This window comes from Ambystoma mexicanum, chromosome 11, assembly GCF_040938575.1.
Source record: "Ambystoma mexicanum isolate Mex_15411 chromosome 11, UKY_AmexF1_1, whole genome shotgun sequence".
NCBI classification, from domain to species: domain Eukaryota; kingdom Metazoa; phylum Chordata; class Amphibia; order Caudata; family Ambystomatidae; genus Ambystoma; species Ambystoma mexicanum.
In genome coordinates this window covers 1,122,362,026-1,122,376,359 of record NC_090934.1, presented here as the reverse complement: position 1 = coordinate 1,122,376,359, position 14,334 = coordinate 1,122,362,026, and the positions used below count along the sequence as shown (strand labels likewise).

The 14,334-nt window shown below is 45.0% G+C and overlaps 1 protein-coding gene across 2 annotated transcripts in view; it reads left to right on the top strand.

The window, feature by feature from the left end:
* ALPK3 (alpha kinase 3) overlaps positions 1-14,334 on the top strand; it is a 1,238,914-nt gene that overhangs the window by 656,804 nt on the left and 567,776 nt on the right. The window lies entirely within an intron of this gene.

Here is a 14,334-nt window from a genome sequence, read left to right as displayed (position 1 = left end):
TTTAAAATAATAAAATCCTCGATGTATGTATGTATTGAAATTATAGAGCGCAAACTAAGGCCCAAGGGCATCTAGGCGCTATGAGAGAAACATTAGTAGGCTTAAAAAAACTGTCAGCATTTCTTAAAAGAGCTGTGTTATAACGGAACTGGATATATATCTGGCTAGGATCGAGAACGGCTGGCTCCCCCATCCAAGCTTTCTGAAAGCAAGGAATTTCCAACAGCAGTTGAGACTCTGAACTCAAGCACTGAGTGGGCAGGTAGCACTCAAGTTTAGCTTGGAGGTAGACAGCACCCGTATTATGAATCGCTTGATGATTAATGCATAAAATCTTAAACTCAATATGCGTTTTAACATGAAGCTAATGAAGCTGTCGTAGCAGTGGAATAGAAGAAGTAAGTCTGTGTGCGGCCAAGGCCAAACGCGCTGCAGAAGTTTGGAATACCTGCAGGAGGTGAATCTGAAAGGCCGGTTGGCCTAAATAGATCCTGTTGCAGTAATCAATCGATCCCATGAATGACGAGGTGACCACCTTAACACGACAATCCACAGGGAGGAAGTGGAGTACTTTCTTAAGTACTTTAAGCTTAACAAAGCCAGCATTACAGACTGCATGATCTGTGCTTCTCTAGACCACGATGAAAGAATTTTCACCCCCAGGCTTTTAACTGATGTACTGGGGGCCGGGCAGGGGCTGATAGAGTCTATCAGTGAGATGCAAAAATAGCCAATTGTTGATGAATCTTGATGGCCCTTAAATTTATCAGCTCCTGGGCAATCAGCAACAACTCTACAATTGGTTGAGCGGAGACCATATTTGAGTAGTAACAGGAACAATGTTGCTCCCTCTGTATTCATCTTGGGGTTAATCATAATTGGGGAGGGAACATTAAATAAGCAATGCTCTGTTTTATCGAAAAGCGAATCGCCCAGGCCTTGGCCCATTTTTGCGTCACCACCCAAAATTGTCCAACACGATTTGCGGCTGTTGCTGCCAGATGTAAAGTCTAAGGGCCTCATTACACGGATGGCGGTAAGGATTTACCGGTACCGGTAAAATACTGGTACCGGTAAATCCTTACCGCCTTACTACGAGGTCCCTTTGCGGGTTGGGGAATTTAACGCCTGCTTTTTGCAGGCGTTAAAAACCAACCCGCAAAGGGACCCAGGGAGCTAATTACGGTACCGCAATTTGCGGTACCGCAATTAGCGCCTTCCCCATTCCCATTATGCCCTATGGGGCAAAAATGGGAATGGGGAAGGGCAATGGTGGAAGGGGGAATTACCGCCCCCGCCAACCTTGGAATGGGGCGGTAATTCCCCTTTCCGCCAAGGCGGTGCCAGTATTCTACCGGCATGAACCATGGCGCTAATAGCGCCATGGTTCTCCGCCATCCGTGTAATGAGGCCCAAAGTCTTCGGACAAAACATTTAAAGAGGACTTCACATTATTGGTATTACAACTATTATAAAAATTTAGAATAAAGCATCCTTATGCTACTTAATAATGTTACAATTAGTATACTAGGTGAACCAAAAAAAATATCTTCGGTTTCAACTAACAGTGAGGATTTAATTAAAATTGCTAGGCCACCCAAAGCGCGACCACGTTTGTTAACCCTTGTGGCATTCGTATAAAATGTAATAAAACCATCAAGGAAAATCTCTACATTTCCCCACGTTTCTTCAAGTAAAATCACTTCAAGAAGTAGCTGGGTTAGGAATAGAACTATTAGGTAACACAAAATGTAAATTAGGGGTAAAAAAAGGATAATGGTACCAACTTACTTTTCCCTACCCTCATTAAAACTTGCCAAATTATAATTAAGGAGAGAGACCAACAAAACAGAATCAGAAAAGGTGACTATAACGCAGTCTCCCATAAATTGTTTCGAAGTAGGACCCACCCAAGGAACTCGCATAGCCATCAAGACTCTTTGAGAGTTGATGGATGGGCCCATCATTTGTGTGTTGATCAAGTGAATAGACTTGTTCATAAGACAGGCCCGTGGATTCAAATTAGACACTAGTGAGTCAGGGCTCATCAACCACAACACCTACCAAAGCCACATATGCTGGTGGAAGGTTAACAACAGGCAGACACCCATTACCGCCATTGCTATTGTCATTGTTATTCGCTTTGTTAAGGTAAACTGAATTCAATACATCGGCCAAAGGTGCAGTGAAGGAATTAACATCCACATTGGTAACAATAGGAGGCTTTGTTTGTGCTGAGGCTTGCACGGTTATTTCCGTAGGGACAGAGAACAGGCACTATCAACAGGCTTAGAATGTGACAGATTTCTGAGGGTATCATTATTAATGGATAATGCTTCCAAAGCCTGTTGACTAAAAAACTTTAGAAAAGAGAAAATGTCACTAACCTCTGTTACTAACCTGTCTGTTCCATCTATAAGGCCATGGACCATCTTGGTTAAATCCAGAATTGCAGAGGATGGGTCTCATTCAGCAAGTAAGCCAACAATGTAATTTACTACTGTGGCTATTTTACCCATGTTCGCTGTCAAATTGGAACTACCTTTTTGCAGCTCCGGTGCAGTGATAGATAAGTCTATAGTGGTGGATGAGACAACAACAGCATTTGTAGCATTTGTGGATTTAAATGAATTTTGAGAAACCAAGGGAATTTGGTTACTAAGACCAAGTTGCGCAGAACTAAATGAGGTCAGCCAAATGGGACATAGTGACGAGTGATTTCTCCAAACAGTTTGGTATTATGGTAGGGTTTAAACATTAAACATTTAAATTACACCTTGAACCTCAAGCAGCCAAAGTGCCTGGCCTTAACACATCTTCAAGTGTCTACCAGTTCATCAAACGTCCACCGATGTGTAACAGAGTAGGCGCAACTCACCGCAGATCCCCCTGATCAGGCCAAAAAGTTCTGAAAAGGTTCATTCATCCACTCTGCACAACTCGATCGGATGGGTGGTTCCAAACCCCTTCCAAGCTCCTCCCACAGCAAGGATGCTGTTAAATAGAGTAACAGAGGAGCAATGGGCTCCCAGTAGCAGAGTTTTCCAGCCTTGTCAACGCCCACATCAATTCACCAAACCTCACCTTGCTGTATGAACCTCGGGGCACTTAACAATAAAACAAGACATTTCAAGCAGTGGCAATGTGTTGGTGAAACCCAAAGGTAAAACAAGGTAGGTGATAGCAGTCAGTAAGAACAAGGCAGGGTGAAGCCAGTATGGAACCAGGAGGGAACAGTCGGCCCGGGCAGCCGCTCAGTTCAGTGGAAGGGCTCCCAAGGAAGTTATAGCAGGTGATTCTGATTGGTGGTCTCTACCTCCATCCTCGTTGCAGGGAACAGCCTGCCCCACCAGCCGCTCTGCTCAGCGGTGAGGGCTCCCAAAGAAGTTATAGCAGCTGATGCTGCTTGGAGGACTCCACCTCCATCCTTGTTGCAGTGAACAGCCTGCCCCACCAGCCACTTCTTTATAATTTGCTTCAAAATAAAAAAACTCCAATAACTCCTACTTCCGGTCTCCTTTCCCCATACTGTATGGGTGTCACTATATGGGGCGGTACTCATCTGTCTTCTTTTCCGCACGTACGGGAACGGAGCTGCCTGCTCTAGGGCATGATTTATTTTTGCACCACAGCTTTCCCCAGTTTTTTTGTGTCCAATCTTTATTCAGCGGCCTTTGGTGACAACACCTCCCACTTGCCCCCTGCTTATGTCATTCATGGGCTTATTCACTAGATGCGCTTCTTGTGAGTGCTCTTTGACAGCATGTATCCCCATGCGCTCTGTTTGGAGTGCGTGGTAGCCAATGAACAGTGGGACACATGCACGGCCTGCGGTACTTTGACGCTGATCACTGAAGAACAGGCTCTCCAGGTGGTGTATAATCTTTTCCAGGTCCCCATCGGATCTCATCAAAGCCTTTGAAGACGGAGGAAAGGGTAAGCTCTCTCTTTTCTATTGCACCCCAGCAGGAGAAATTCCTTCCAAAGGTGTTTCATTGCTGGAAGAGTTTAATTTCTGGAAGAGTTCCCATCCTGAGGCTCTCAGAGTTACTGCTGTTCACACTGAGGGATCTATTGAGACTGGCACAGACAGGCCTACAGGCTCTGGCACCAAATGGATGTCTGAGGCACCTACAAGCCCTGCTACTGGGAGGAAGCATGATGGGGTGACTAAACACACAGTACAGACTAACAAGTCTTGAGACTGAGGGAAGTATGCCTCCCAGAGTCTCCGCCAAGGTTGACAAAGTCACAGAGTCAACATTTGAGGCCTTTCAAAGGTCTAGCAGTCGGAACTCTCCACAGGAATCTATATTCCCATGCATTTCTGGTGACAAACGGATGAAATGGTGGCAAAGCAAAGCCGTGTCTCATCTCCAACATAAGTGGAAGCGTCCCGTTGATCGTGCGGTTCATCTCCTTTGGAAATGGCAACACAGTCTGGCGGACAACGAAGCACGTTGCCACAAACTGCCTAAAGAGATCATTATCCAAGCCGGAATGGGTCACCACACACACTGTGGTGCCCCTCTTATTCTTCTTCAGCTACGTCACACTACATACAGACACCACCTCCAGTCAAAGCAGGCTACCAGCAGTCCTACCTCATCTACATTGACCCCACAATTGCGGCTCAGGCATCACAACAGACCTAGCAAGCATCATATGAGGAGAAATGGTTTGAAAGGTTTATGAACACCTGACGAAATCTCAGCAAATGACTGGCATATCTAGGGGCGGATCAGGGAATTTATTCTCCAGATGCAACTGTAGCCACATCCTCCACCAGCAACGCCACCTCAAGTCTCTCTACCTCTGCCTCTGCCCCCACATTCGTTACCTACACAGCCTCCTCAGAGCCCTCCACAGGATGTGCAATACTCCCTCTCATGCTGCTTCTTAGCGGTTCACCACATAAGGCAATAGAGTGACTTCAGGATTCCAATGAGGAATAAGAGGATACCCCTTCGTCAGGGAAATTATTCCATGACAGAATGGAGTGCCTAGCTGAATTGTCAGGGGTACCTCCTCCCCCAGCAGATGCAACCTGAGCCTGAGGTCCTGTCAGAAATACTAACACACAAGACACCTAATCAATCAGGGATCCCAATCCAAAAAGACGTATTAATGCTAGCTAAGAAGACCTGTCAAAAACCTCACTGGGTGACGCTGGTCAACAAGTGTCTAGATGCACATTTCAGACAAATGGAGAACAAATCTTTAGTACTTTTGGCTCATACCCAACCTCATGCTTCGTTTGTGGCAGCAGCTTCCTTATTTTCCTAGTACTCGGCTCCTGGCTATTCCTCGTCTGCCTCTGTGTGTCACCAGAAGGACAAGCTACTGGAGGAGCATGGACAAAATATATAGCCCAATGCAGTGCTGCACCTCAAGCAATCCAACACTGACGTGACTCTGGCTGCTGCCAACCAGATAATATTCAAAAAATGGACCTAGTTATTTTACTTTACTTTATAACATCTGTATAGCGCTGCCATGGACCCAAGGGCGTGAGGGCACTACAAGACAAAAACAACACAAAAGCAAGAGAACATAAACCAGAGTATCGATAAAAGTATGGGGAGTCTCAGTAAAGAGAATTACAAGATAGCTAATTAAAAAGGTGGGTCTTCAACCTTTTCTTAAAAATCTCTAGTGACTCAATGCTTCTCACCTCCAAAGGAGAGCATTCCAGATCTTAGGCCCAGCGGCAAAGAAGGCTGAATTGCCCACCTTAGTGGTTCAGCACTTTGGAACAAATATCAGGTGTTGATTATTCGATCGTAAAACTCTGGTATTTGATCTCCTAGGCAGGAGCTGCTGTAGGTAGTCTGCCATTTGGCCCTGACCAGATTTATGAATTATTGTCAAAGTCCTAAATAAGATTCAGGACTCCACAGGGAGCCAGTGAAGAGCATGTCTTGTATTCTTTTATTAAAGAAGTTTCACTTAGCCTCAATAATAGCTCTTTTGTAAGTAGAGGCAGTTGCTTTATTTTTAAGAAGAAGCAGGGGTGTGGCAAGCGCTTTCCACGTGTGATAGGTTTTGAGGACAGATGATTTAAGTAATTGTAGTTCTGGTGTGAACCAAGCATTGCGTATGACCTCTGGTTTTGCCTAGGTAATGAGGTTGGACTGATACACTTAACAATTGATTATTCATACAAAAAATAAATATATTTAGAAAAATGCCACAATATTAAAACAACCCATACAACTAATAAAGACAAATCATCATTTTGACATCTGATTCATTCTACCTTTCATGCCCATACTCTCACTCACACGCAGTGATCACAATATGCACAATAAATGGTCAGCCTATAAATGGAACCCTTATTGTGCTTCTAGATACAACAATTTATAATATTTCCATCAGACCCATATCTCCTATTGGTGTGTATATATGTACAATCGCGAATCAGGCTTATTGACAAAAAGTCTACACATGTTTCGGTCGGTTAAAGGATGGCTTTAAATTGCAGCCTGGCATAGTTCAGACCTTCTTCAGGACAAACAATGAGGTGTAAATATTCCCTCACATACAAAACACAGTATGGTGGAAGATGTCTTCCACTATTCACTCTACATGGGTCACAAAACAAAACAACACCTAGTTACGGTCCAAACTCTTTTCATCACAAATAAGGCATAAACAAATTATGCAAGTAAATCTTTTGTTATTACAAAAGTATGCAACTCGCCTCCAATAACAATTGATGGGGGTGGCACAAACTCAGGAATGAATCAACAATGCTCCGGAGGACAATACCACAAAGCCTGCAAGTAACGTAAGCACAGAGTGAGGCTGCTGCTCTATATGTGGATGCTAGCCTCCATATACTGATAGTGTAACCAGACTTACTTGTGGTCTCATATCTGTGATTTGCTACAGACGTTCAGAACGCCTTCTCACATGGACCATGTTACAGTGATCAACTCAGGGATTAGGGTCAATGGCCGGACCAGTGCCATTACAACACTCTAAAGGGGAATCATAACATACCACTGATTACTAATGATAGTGTGATCACGAGGCAGTAACAGCAAGTGAAACAACTAGGCCTTTATGTCACAGGTCAGCATACCCATACAGAACAAATACATTAACTCACTGTGGGTATAGACAATGCATAGCACACAGAAATCCCATGAAGGTGACGTGTCTGGATAAATCTTAGTGTTCTCTTCAAAAATTCGTCATAATCCAATTACTTGCCGCTATGATCTGCATATAAACATAGGAAGTACACCAAATTAAAAACTCTAGCCTATGACTGGAACTTGTGTAATTTAGTAATATGTGGCTTAGTCCACATGTCGTTGGCAACCACTTAAAATATGCAAGAATAATCACATCTCACTCCTTGTACCTTGTTACACATGTATAATTTAGTCATGTGTAGCTTAGTCTGCATGTAGTTGACAGACACTGCAGATATGTGAAAATAATCACCATTGACTCCTTAAGTCGATCTGCACATCAACAGAGACTGACGAGCCGACTGACAAGCAGCCTTCAAGGTGGGACCATCAGAAGCAACGCTCATAACACAGTAACTGCTCGAGTCGTCAGATGCGCACATTGATGCAGCCAGCAGAGGCATTTGTCTGGAATGGGAACCCAAAAACAAGGTTTTAGTGGTCCAGTAAATATGAGGATTGTGCTTGCGCAACTAGGGGATACACAACATTACCGGAAAATGAGCAACCCTTATTAAATCAAAATAGATTGGGCCTCATTACGAGGTTGGAGGTAGCCATGGAGCTATTAGCTCCATGGCTGCCTCCAAAACCCTACCGACTCCGCCCTGGTGAATGGAGCAATTACCGGTCCATTCCAAGGTTGGCGGGACCAGTAATTCCCCATCACCAGGGCCCTTCCCCATTCCCATTTGAGCCCCCATAGGGCTCAATGGGAATGGGGAAGGTGCTAATAACGGTACTGCAAATTGCGGTACCGTTATTAGCTCCAGAGTCCCTTTGCTGGTCCCGTCCTTAACGCCTGGAAAAAACAGGCATTAAAGGAAATCCTGCAAAGGGAACTCGTAGTAGGGCAGTAAGGGATTACCGGCACCAGTGCCCTTACCGGTGCCGGTAATCCCTTACCGCCCACCTCGTAATGAGGCCCAATGTCTCCATATAGCAGGTGACTCTTGATGTCAGGGGAAGATTGTGCTCCATCACATAGCCAGAAGAGAGAGGTCTGCCATTAACTCCTTCAATAGGAGAAGATGGGGGTCATTCCGAGGTTGGAGGTAAGGAATTACCGGCACCAGAAAGGGTGCCGATGCCGGTAATCCCTTACCTCCGTATTCCGAGGTCCCTTTGCGGGTCCTTCCTTACCTCCTGCTTTTAGCAGGAGTTAAGTACGGGACCCGCAAAGGTACTTCGGAGGTAATTACGGTACCGTAATTTACAGTGGCGTAATTACCTCCTTCCCCATTCCCATTGAGCCCTATGGAGCAGAAATGGGAATGGGGAAGGGCAAAAGGTGAATGGGGAATTACCGGTCCCTCCAACCCTGGAATGGACCGGTAATTACTCCCTTCACCATGCCGGATTTGGGACGGTTTCAGAGGCAACCATGGAGCTAATTACTCCATGGTTAGCTCGAAACCCTGAATGAGGCCAGATATCTTCTTACATTCTCATGCAATGCCATGAGACTTTGGGCTTCATTACACGGACGGCGGTGGACCAAGGTGCTATTAGCACCTTGGTCCATGCCGGTAAAATACTGGCACCGCCTTGGTGGAAAGGGGAATTACCGCCCTATTCCAAGGTTGGTGGGGCGGTAATTCCCCCTTCCCCCATTGCCCTTCCCCATTCCCATTTTTGCCCCAAAGGGCATAATGGGAATGGGGAAGGTGCTAATTACGGCACCGTAAATTGCAGTACCGTAATTAGCTCCCTGGTCCCTTTGCGGGTTGGTTTTTAACGCCTGCAGGCATTAAATTCTCCAACCCGCAAAGGGACCTCGTAGTAAGGCGGTAAGGGTTTACCGGTACCGGTAAAATACCGGTACCGGTAAACCCTTACCGCCTACCGTGTAATGAGGCCCTTTGCCCAGGAATCATCCATGAATCCACAGTCTAAGGGCCTCATTACGACCCTGGTGCTAATGGGGTAACAGCGCCGTAAAAGGCTGGGGCACCGTTAACCCATTAGCGCCTTACTACGAGGTCCCTTTGCGGGACCCGACCTGAACGGCTGGTCTAGACCAGCCGTTAAAGTAGGGACCCGCAAAGGGACCTTGGTGCTAAGTACGGTACCGCAATTTGCGGTACCATACTTAGCGCCTTCCCCAGTCCCATTGAGCCCTATGGGGCAAAAATGGGAATGGGGAAGGGCCAATGTTCAATGGGGAATTACCGCCCCGCCAACCTTGGAATGGGGTGGTAATTCCCCATTGAACATTGGCGGACTTGTTACTCTACCGGCACCAACCATGCTGCTAAATGCGCCATGGTTTAGCGCCAGTATCGTAATGAGGGCCTAAGAGTGCCAGAGTTTCCACGATCTTATTGTCAGTGAAACATAACCAAATCCATATGACAACAAGGGGGGATTCTGGTTGGTGGTGCGTAAGTGATGGCAGCCGACAGAGACTACTTTGGGACACCCAGCATTCAGTCCCTCTTAAGGCAGGGGTCTTGTATTTCCCACTCGTCAGGAAGAAACGATAGGGCAGGTCTGAAGCAGATGACCCATGACCACAATACATGCACAATCCTTGTTCCTTTCTCTTACACCTTTCCTCCTCATTGAGAGGCCCTTGTGTTGCTCCCACTTGCATGGGTTCAGATTCGGAATCCTTATTAGTGGTTATAACTAACTGGAGATTAGCAAATTGAAGAGTGACCTCTTCTCTTTTCTTCTCTTCTTTCTTGTATACAGTGCTCCAGTTGCAGGCAGTAGCAAACAATTGTTGCCAAGAATTAGGTCAGTGAACATGAGCTAATTGATTTTTGACACTTTCATTCAAAGCTCGCCTAAATAAAGTTAACTGATCTGATTTTGCCATCCAGTATCTGCTGCCATCTTTTTAAAATGTGTTGGAAATGTTAAGACAAGCATAGCACTGTGGCATATTTCAAGTACAGAATCTTGGGTAGAGAAACCCATCTCCGGTCTATCACACATTTCCTTCATGGCGTTAGTGAATCTTGGCCAATCCTCCAAAAGAGGGTCACTGGAAGTAACAAATGGAGTTGCCCACGCCAATGCATTGCCCACCAGATTGGATGACACAGGCCCATGGGGTAACAAAGATATGGGGTTTAAAAATAAATTGGATCAGACAAGTATCTAGCAACTTTTTAGGTGAACCATCATACTTTTCGGTAGCAACCCCCTAACCCCCAAAAGGAAATCCATAGGTAAGGGTTCCCTAGTTGGCAATATTTGTCTAAGTGCCAGATTCTCTGACTTTAAAGTTGGACCTCTGTGGTCAGCGTCTGAACCGCATTCACCAATTCATGCATTTGTTCCATTGTGGGTATGTCCATGCTTCGCAATCTCTAACCTTCAATGGACACTAAGGCCAGTTATGGTGTTCCCTTTTGGATTCGACTGCCACTTTCAGGTAACTGTGGCTCTCTTCTGTGGTCATGGAGGTGATGTGTGAAAAGATAGGTACGATCCCTACTGTGCACCACTGTGTTTGCCCTGGAGGCACAGGGGAAAACGCCAGGGTGCCTGGGGTATCGCAGCCAAGCGAGGGAAAAGCCTGAGGCACCGTGATTGACACTTGTGTATAGGAGCGTTATAAATGCAATATCATATCAAAAACCGTCTAAATAGGCTTGACTGTGACAGACATACAGTTCCATTTAAATCCAAAGGTATATTCCCAATAATTGAGAAATGCAAAGAGAGGGAGATAAGAAAGCGAGGGAAACTACTGCAGATGGGAGCAGGAAACAGTGAACAGAGAAACAAAAACAGGGAGGCACACATTGGGCAGCTAAAAGGAATAGAGAACGGGAAGCGTCTTACCTCAACACAAGGTTTGCAACGCGATGAGCAGTCCCGAACTCACTGGGCCTCATTACGAGGTAGGAGGTAGCCATGGTGCTACTAGCACCATGGCTACCCCCTTACCTCATTCCGGGTCTGGGTTCCCGAAATAGGGACTTACCGGGTCATTCCAACCTTGGAGGACCCGGTAAGTCCCCATTCAGGGAACCATTCCCCATTCGAGCCCCTATAGGGTTCAATGGGAATGGAGCTAATAACGGTACCGCAATTTGCGGTACCGTTATTATCTCTGAAGTCCCTTAACGGGTCCCATCCTTAACACCCGGTCAGACCAGGCTTTAAGGAAGGGACCCGCTAAGGGACCTTGGAATAGGGTGGTAAGGGATTACCGGCACCGGTGTCCTTACCGGTGCCGGTAATCCCTTAACACCTACCTCGTAATGAGGCCCACTCGGGTCATTACGACCTGGGCGCAAAGGGATACCGGGCACCGGTAATTACACCGGTGCCGCTAATCCCTTTGCGCCCTATTCCGAGGTCCCTTTACGGGTCCCTCCCTTAACACCTGGTTTTACCAGGTGTTATGGACGGGACCCACAAAGGGATACCGGGATGAATAACGATACCGCAATTTGCGGTACCGTTATTGACGTCTTCCCCCTACCCATTGAGCCCTATGGGGGCTCAAATGGGAATGGGGAATGGCTTTTCAAATGGGGACTTACCGGTCGCGCAAAGGTCGGAATAGACCGGTAAGTCCCCATACCACCAAATCGGTGGCGGTACCGGTATTGGTGCTAGTCATGGTGCTAATAGCGCCATGACTAGCACCAACCTCGGAATGAGGGCCATAGTGTATCTCTTAACCCAGACTTCACACATAATTGAATTAATAAAAACATGTGCTCTCTGCAAAATTTCAATTTTGCATTCAAAAGAAATATTTTTTGTGTCAGGATGTGTGTCGTGATTCAAGTCTCAACTAACATGTGTATTTGCATGTGTTATTCTCCCGTGTTATCTTGAAGGAGACGCCATACACATGTCAACACACACATTGGGCCTCATTACAAGTTGGGCGCAAAGGGATACTGGGCACCGGTTAGGACACAGGTGCCGGTAATCCCTTTGCGCCCTATTCTGAGTTCCCTTAGTGGGTCCCTTCCTTAACGCCTGGTTTTACCAGGCGTTAAGGACGGGACCCGTTAAGGGACCTTAGAGCTAATAACGGTACCGCAATTTGCAGTACCGTTTTTAGCGCCTTCCCATTGAGCGCTATGGGGGCTCAAATGGGAATGGGGACGTACCAGTCCCGCAAAGGTCGGAATAGACCGGTAAGTCCCCATTGAACAAGGGCAGACTCGGTACCGGTATTGGAGGTAGCCATGACGCTAATAGCGCAATGATTACCTCCATACTCGGAATGAGGCCCATGTGTGTGTAATATTGTTCCCCAATTGTAGAGCAAAATACCAGTTTGCATAATTGCCCTAAGCATTGTTTTATTTTCGGCAATTTCTGCACATTTTGTCACATCTCCAGTGAGCTAGTAAGAGACTATGGGCCTCATTACAAGTGAGGCGGAACGGGTTAACGGGACCCGCTAAAGGAGGCAGACCCGTTAAACCCGCTCCGCCGCATTACAAGCTCCCCTCGCGGGACCCGGTAAGTAACGCCTGGCCAAACCAGGCGTGCTTACCGGGTCTGCGAGGGGAAGAGGGAGCAAACAACGGGCCGCTCGTAATCGGCCCGTTGTTTGCTCCCTCCCCCATTCCCATTCAGCCCTATGGGGGCTGAAATGGGAATGGGGAAGGTCCAGGCCCTGGTTCCTGGAGGGAGGAATTACCGGGCCCTCCAAACTCGGAATGGGCCGGTAATTCCCCATTCTGGGAACCCGGACCCGATTTTGGCAGCAGCCATGCCGCCACTAGCGGCATGGCTACCGCCAAAATCATAATGAGGCCCTATATATATATATATATATTACATATTAGATTTATATATATATATATATATATATATATATATATATATATAAATATAGAGAGATTTTTTTTTACAAAGAAGTAGAGGTTAAACCAACAAAAACTTTAAGTCTACAAACATCAGAAATAAAGTTAAGTTAACAACCTAATAAACTTTATGAATACATTAAAAAAATAAGATATTTAAATATGTTTCAATATTTCACTTTATCTGTGTAATCTCTGCATTTTCAGCTCTGAAACAATGTTGCATTTAAAAGCTTTTGGCAGGGCTTGTTGCTAATGTGAATTAAATAGAATATTTTTTTCACCTTTTTCTTATAGAGGAACCTCTGTAAATGAAATTCTACCTGCTGGTTTAGTTTTTGTCGGTCATGCATCCTATGAATAATATATTCACGGGTGACTCACAGTCACTAAGTTCATTTTATATTCGGGCATACTGTTCTATCATTTTAGATCCAATCACTGCTGCATTTCTACTATAGAAATATGCATATTGAAAGACTTGCTTTCTAGCAAAATATGGGTGAAGGTTGTCCAAGTTAGAGTCTATGTAAATGCAGTTGAGTATTTATTTACCTGCTGGATCTGCATTTGAAATACGATTGTCATGGAAATAATTTATTTCGGTAGATTTTGTAAGGTCAATCATGTGACCTTCAGAAGAAAAGTTGAAAAAGTAACAGTTATTGGTAAGCAAGATGAGAAAAAATTCATACATTTCAATTTCAATTAAGGAATTATTCAACATTATTTAAGGAAGAGTGATGTATCTCTAGTATTAAAATGTGTAATCACATTCAACTCATGGGAAGATAGGATTAGAATAAGTCATTTTTACTTACACAGAAATACTACTTATTTTTTTTTTCTAACCTGTCCTCATTGTCAGGAGTAGCTTCCTCCTATCAGAGGCTGTAATCAATCCTATAATACTTTATTTGAAAGGGTCTGGTTGATAGCGCAAATATTTCCCAGCAGTTCAAACATAAATAAATCAATATGTCTTGGTCCAGGTACCTGTAAATTACCTTCCTTAGTTCTACCTAAATGTACATTTAAATGGTTTTGTGAGCACAGCTTCTTACACATATCAACCACATTAATTAGGTTAAAATGGGACAAATCACCAGACTGATTTCTCAAGATGTGTGATGTAGAGCGATACAAAATACAACATAATTTGACTACTAACTTGGGCTGCTTTATTTTCTTACATGCTTTTCTATTTTCTTGCTTTTGGATTAGCCACAACTGGGCCAGCATAACCCTTGAAATAATGGCCAGAGTTCACAAAATTAATGGATCATGTTAAAGGGTGCATGGGTTTTTTTTTAATGTATTTGTGAATTTTCCAACAACTT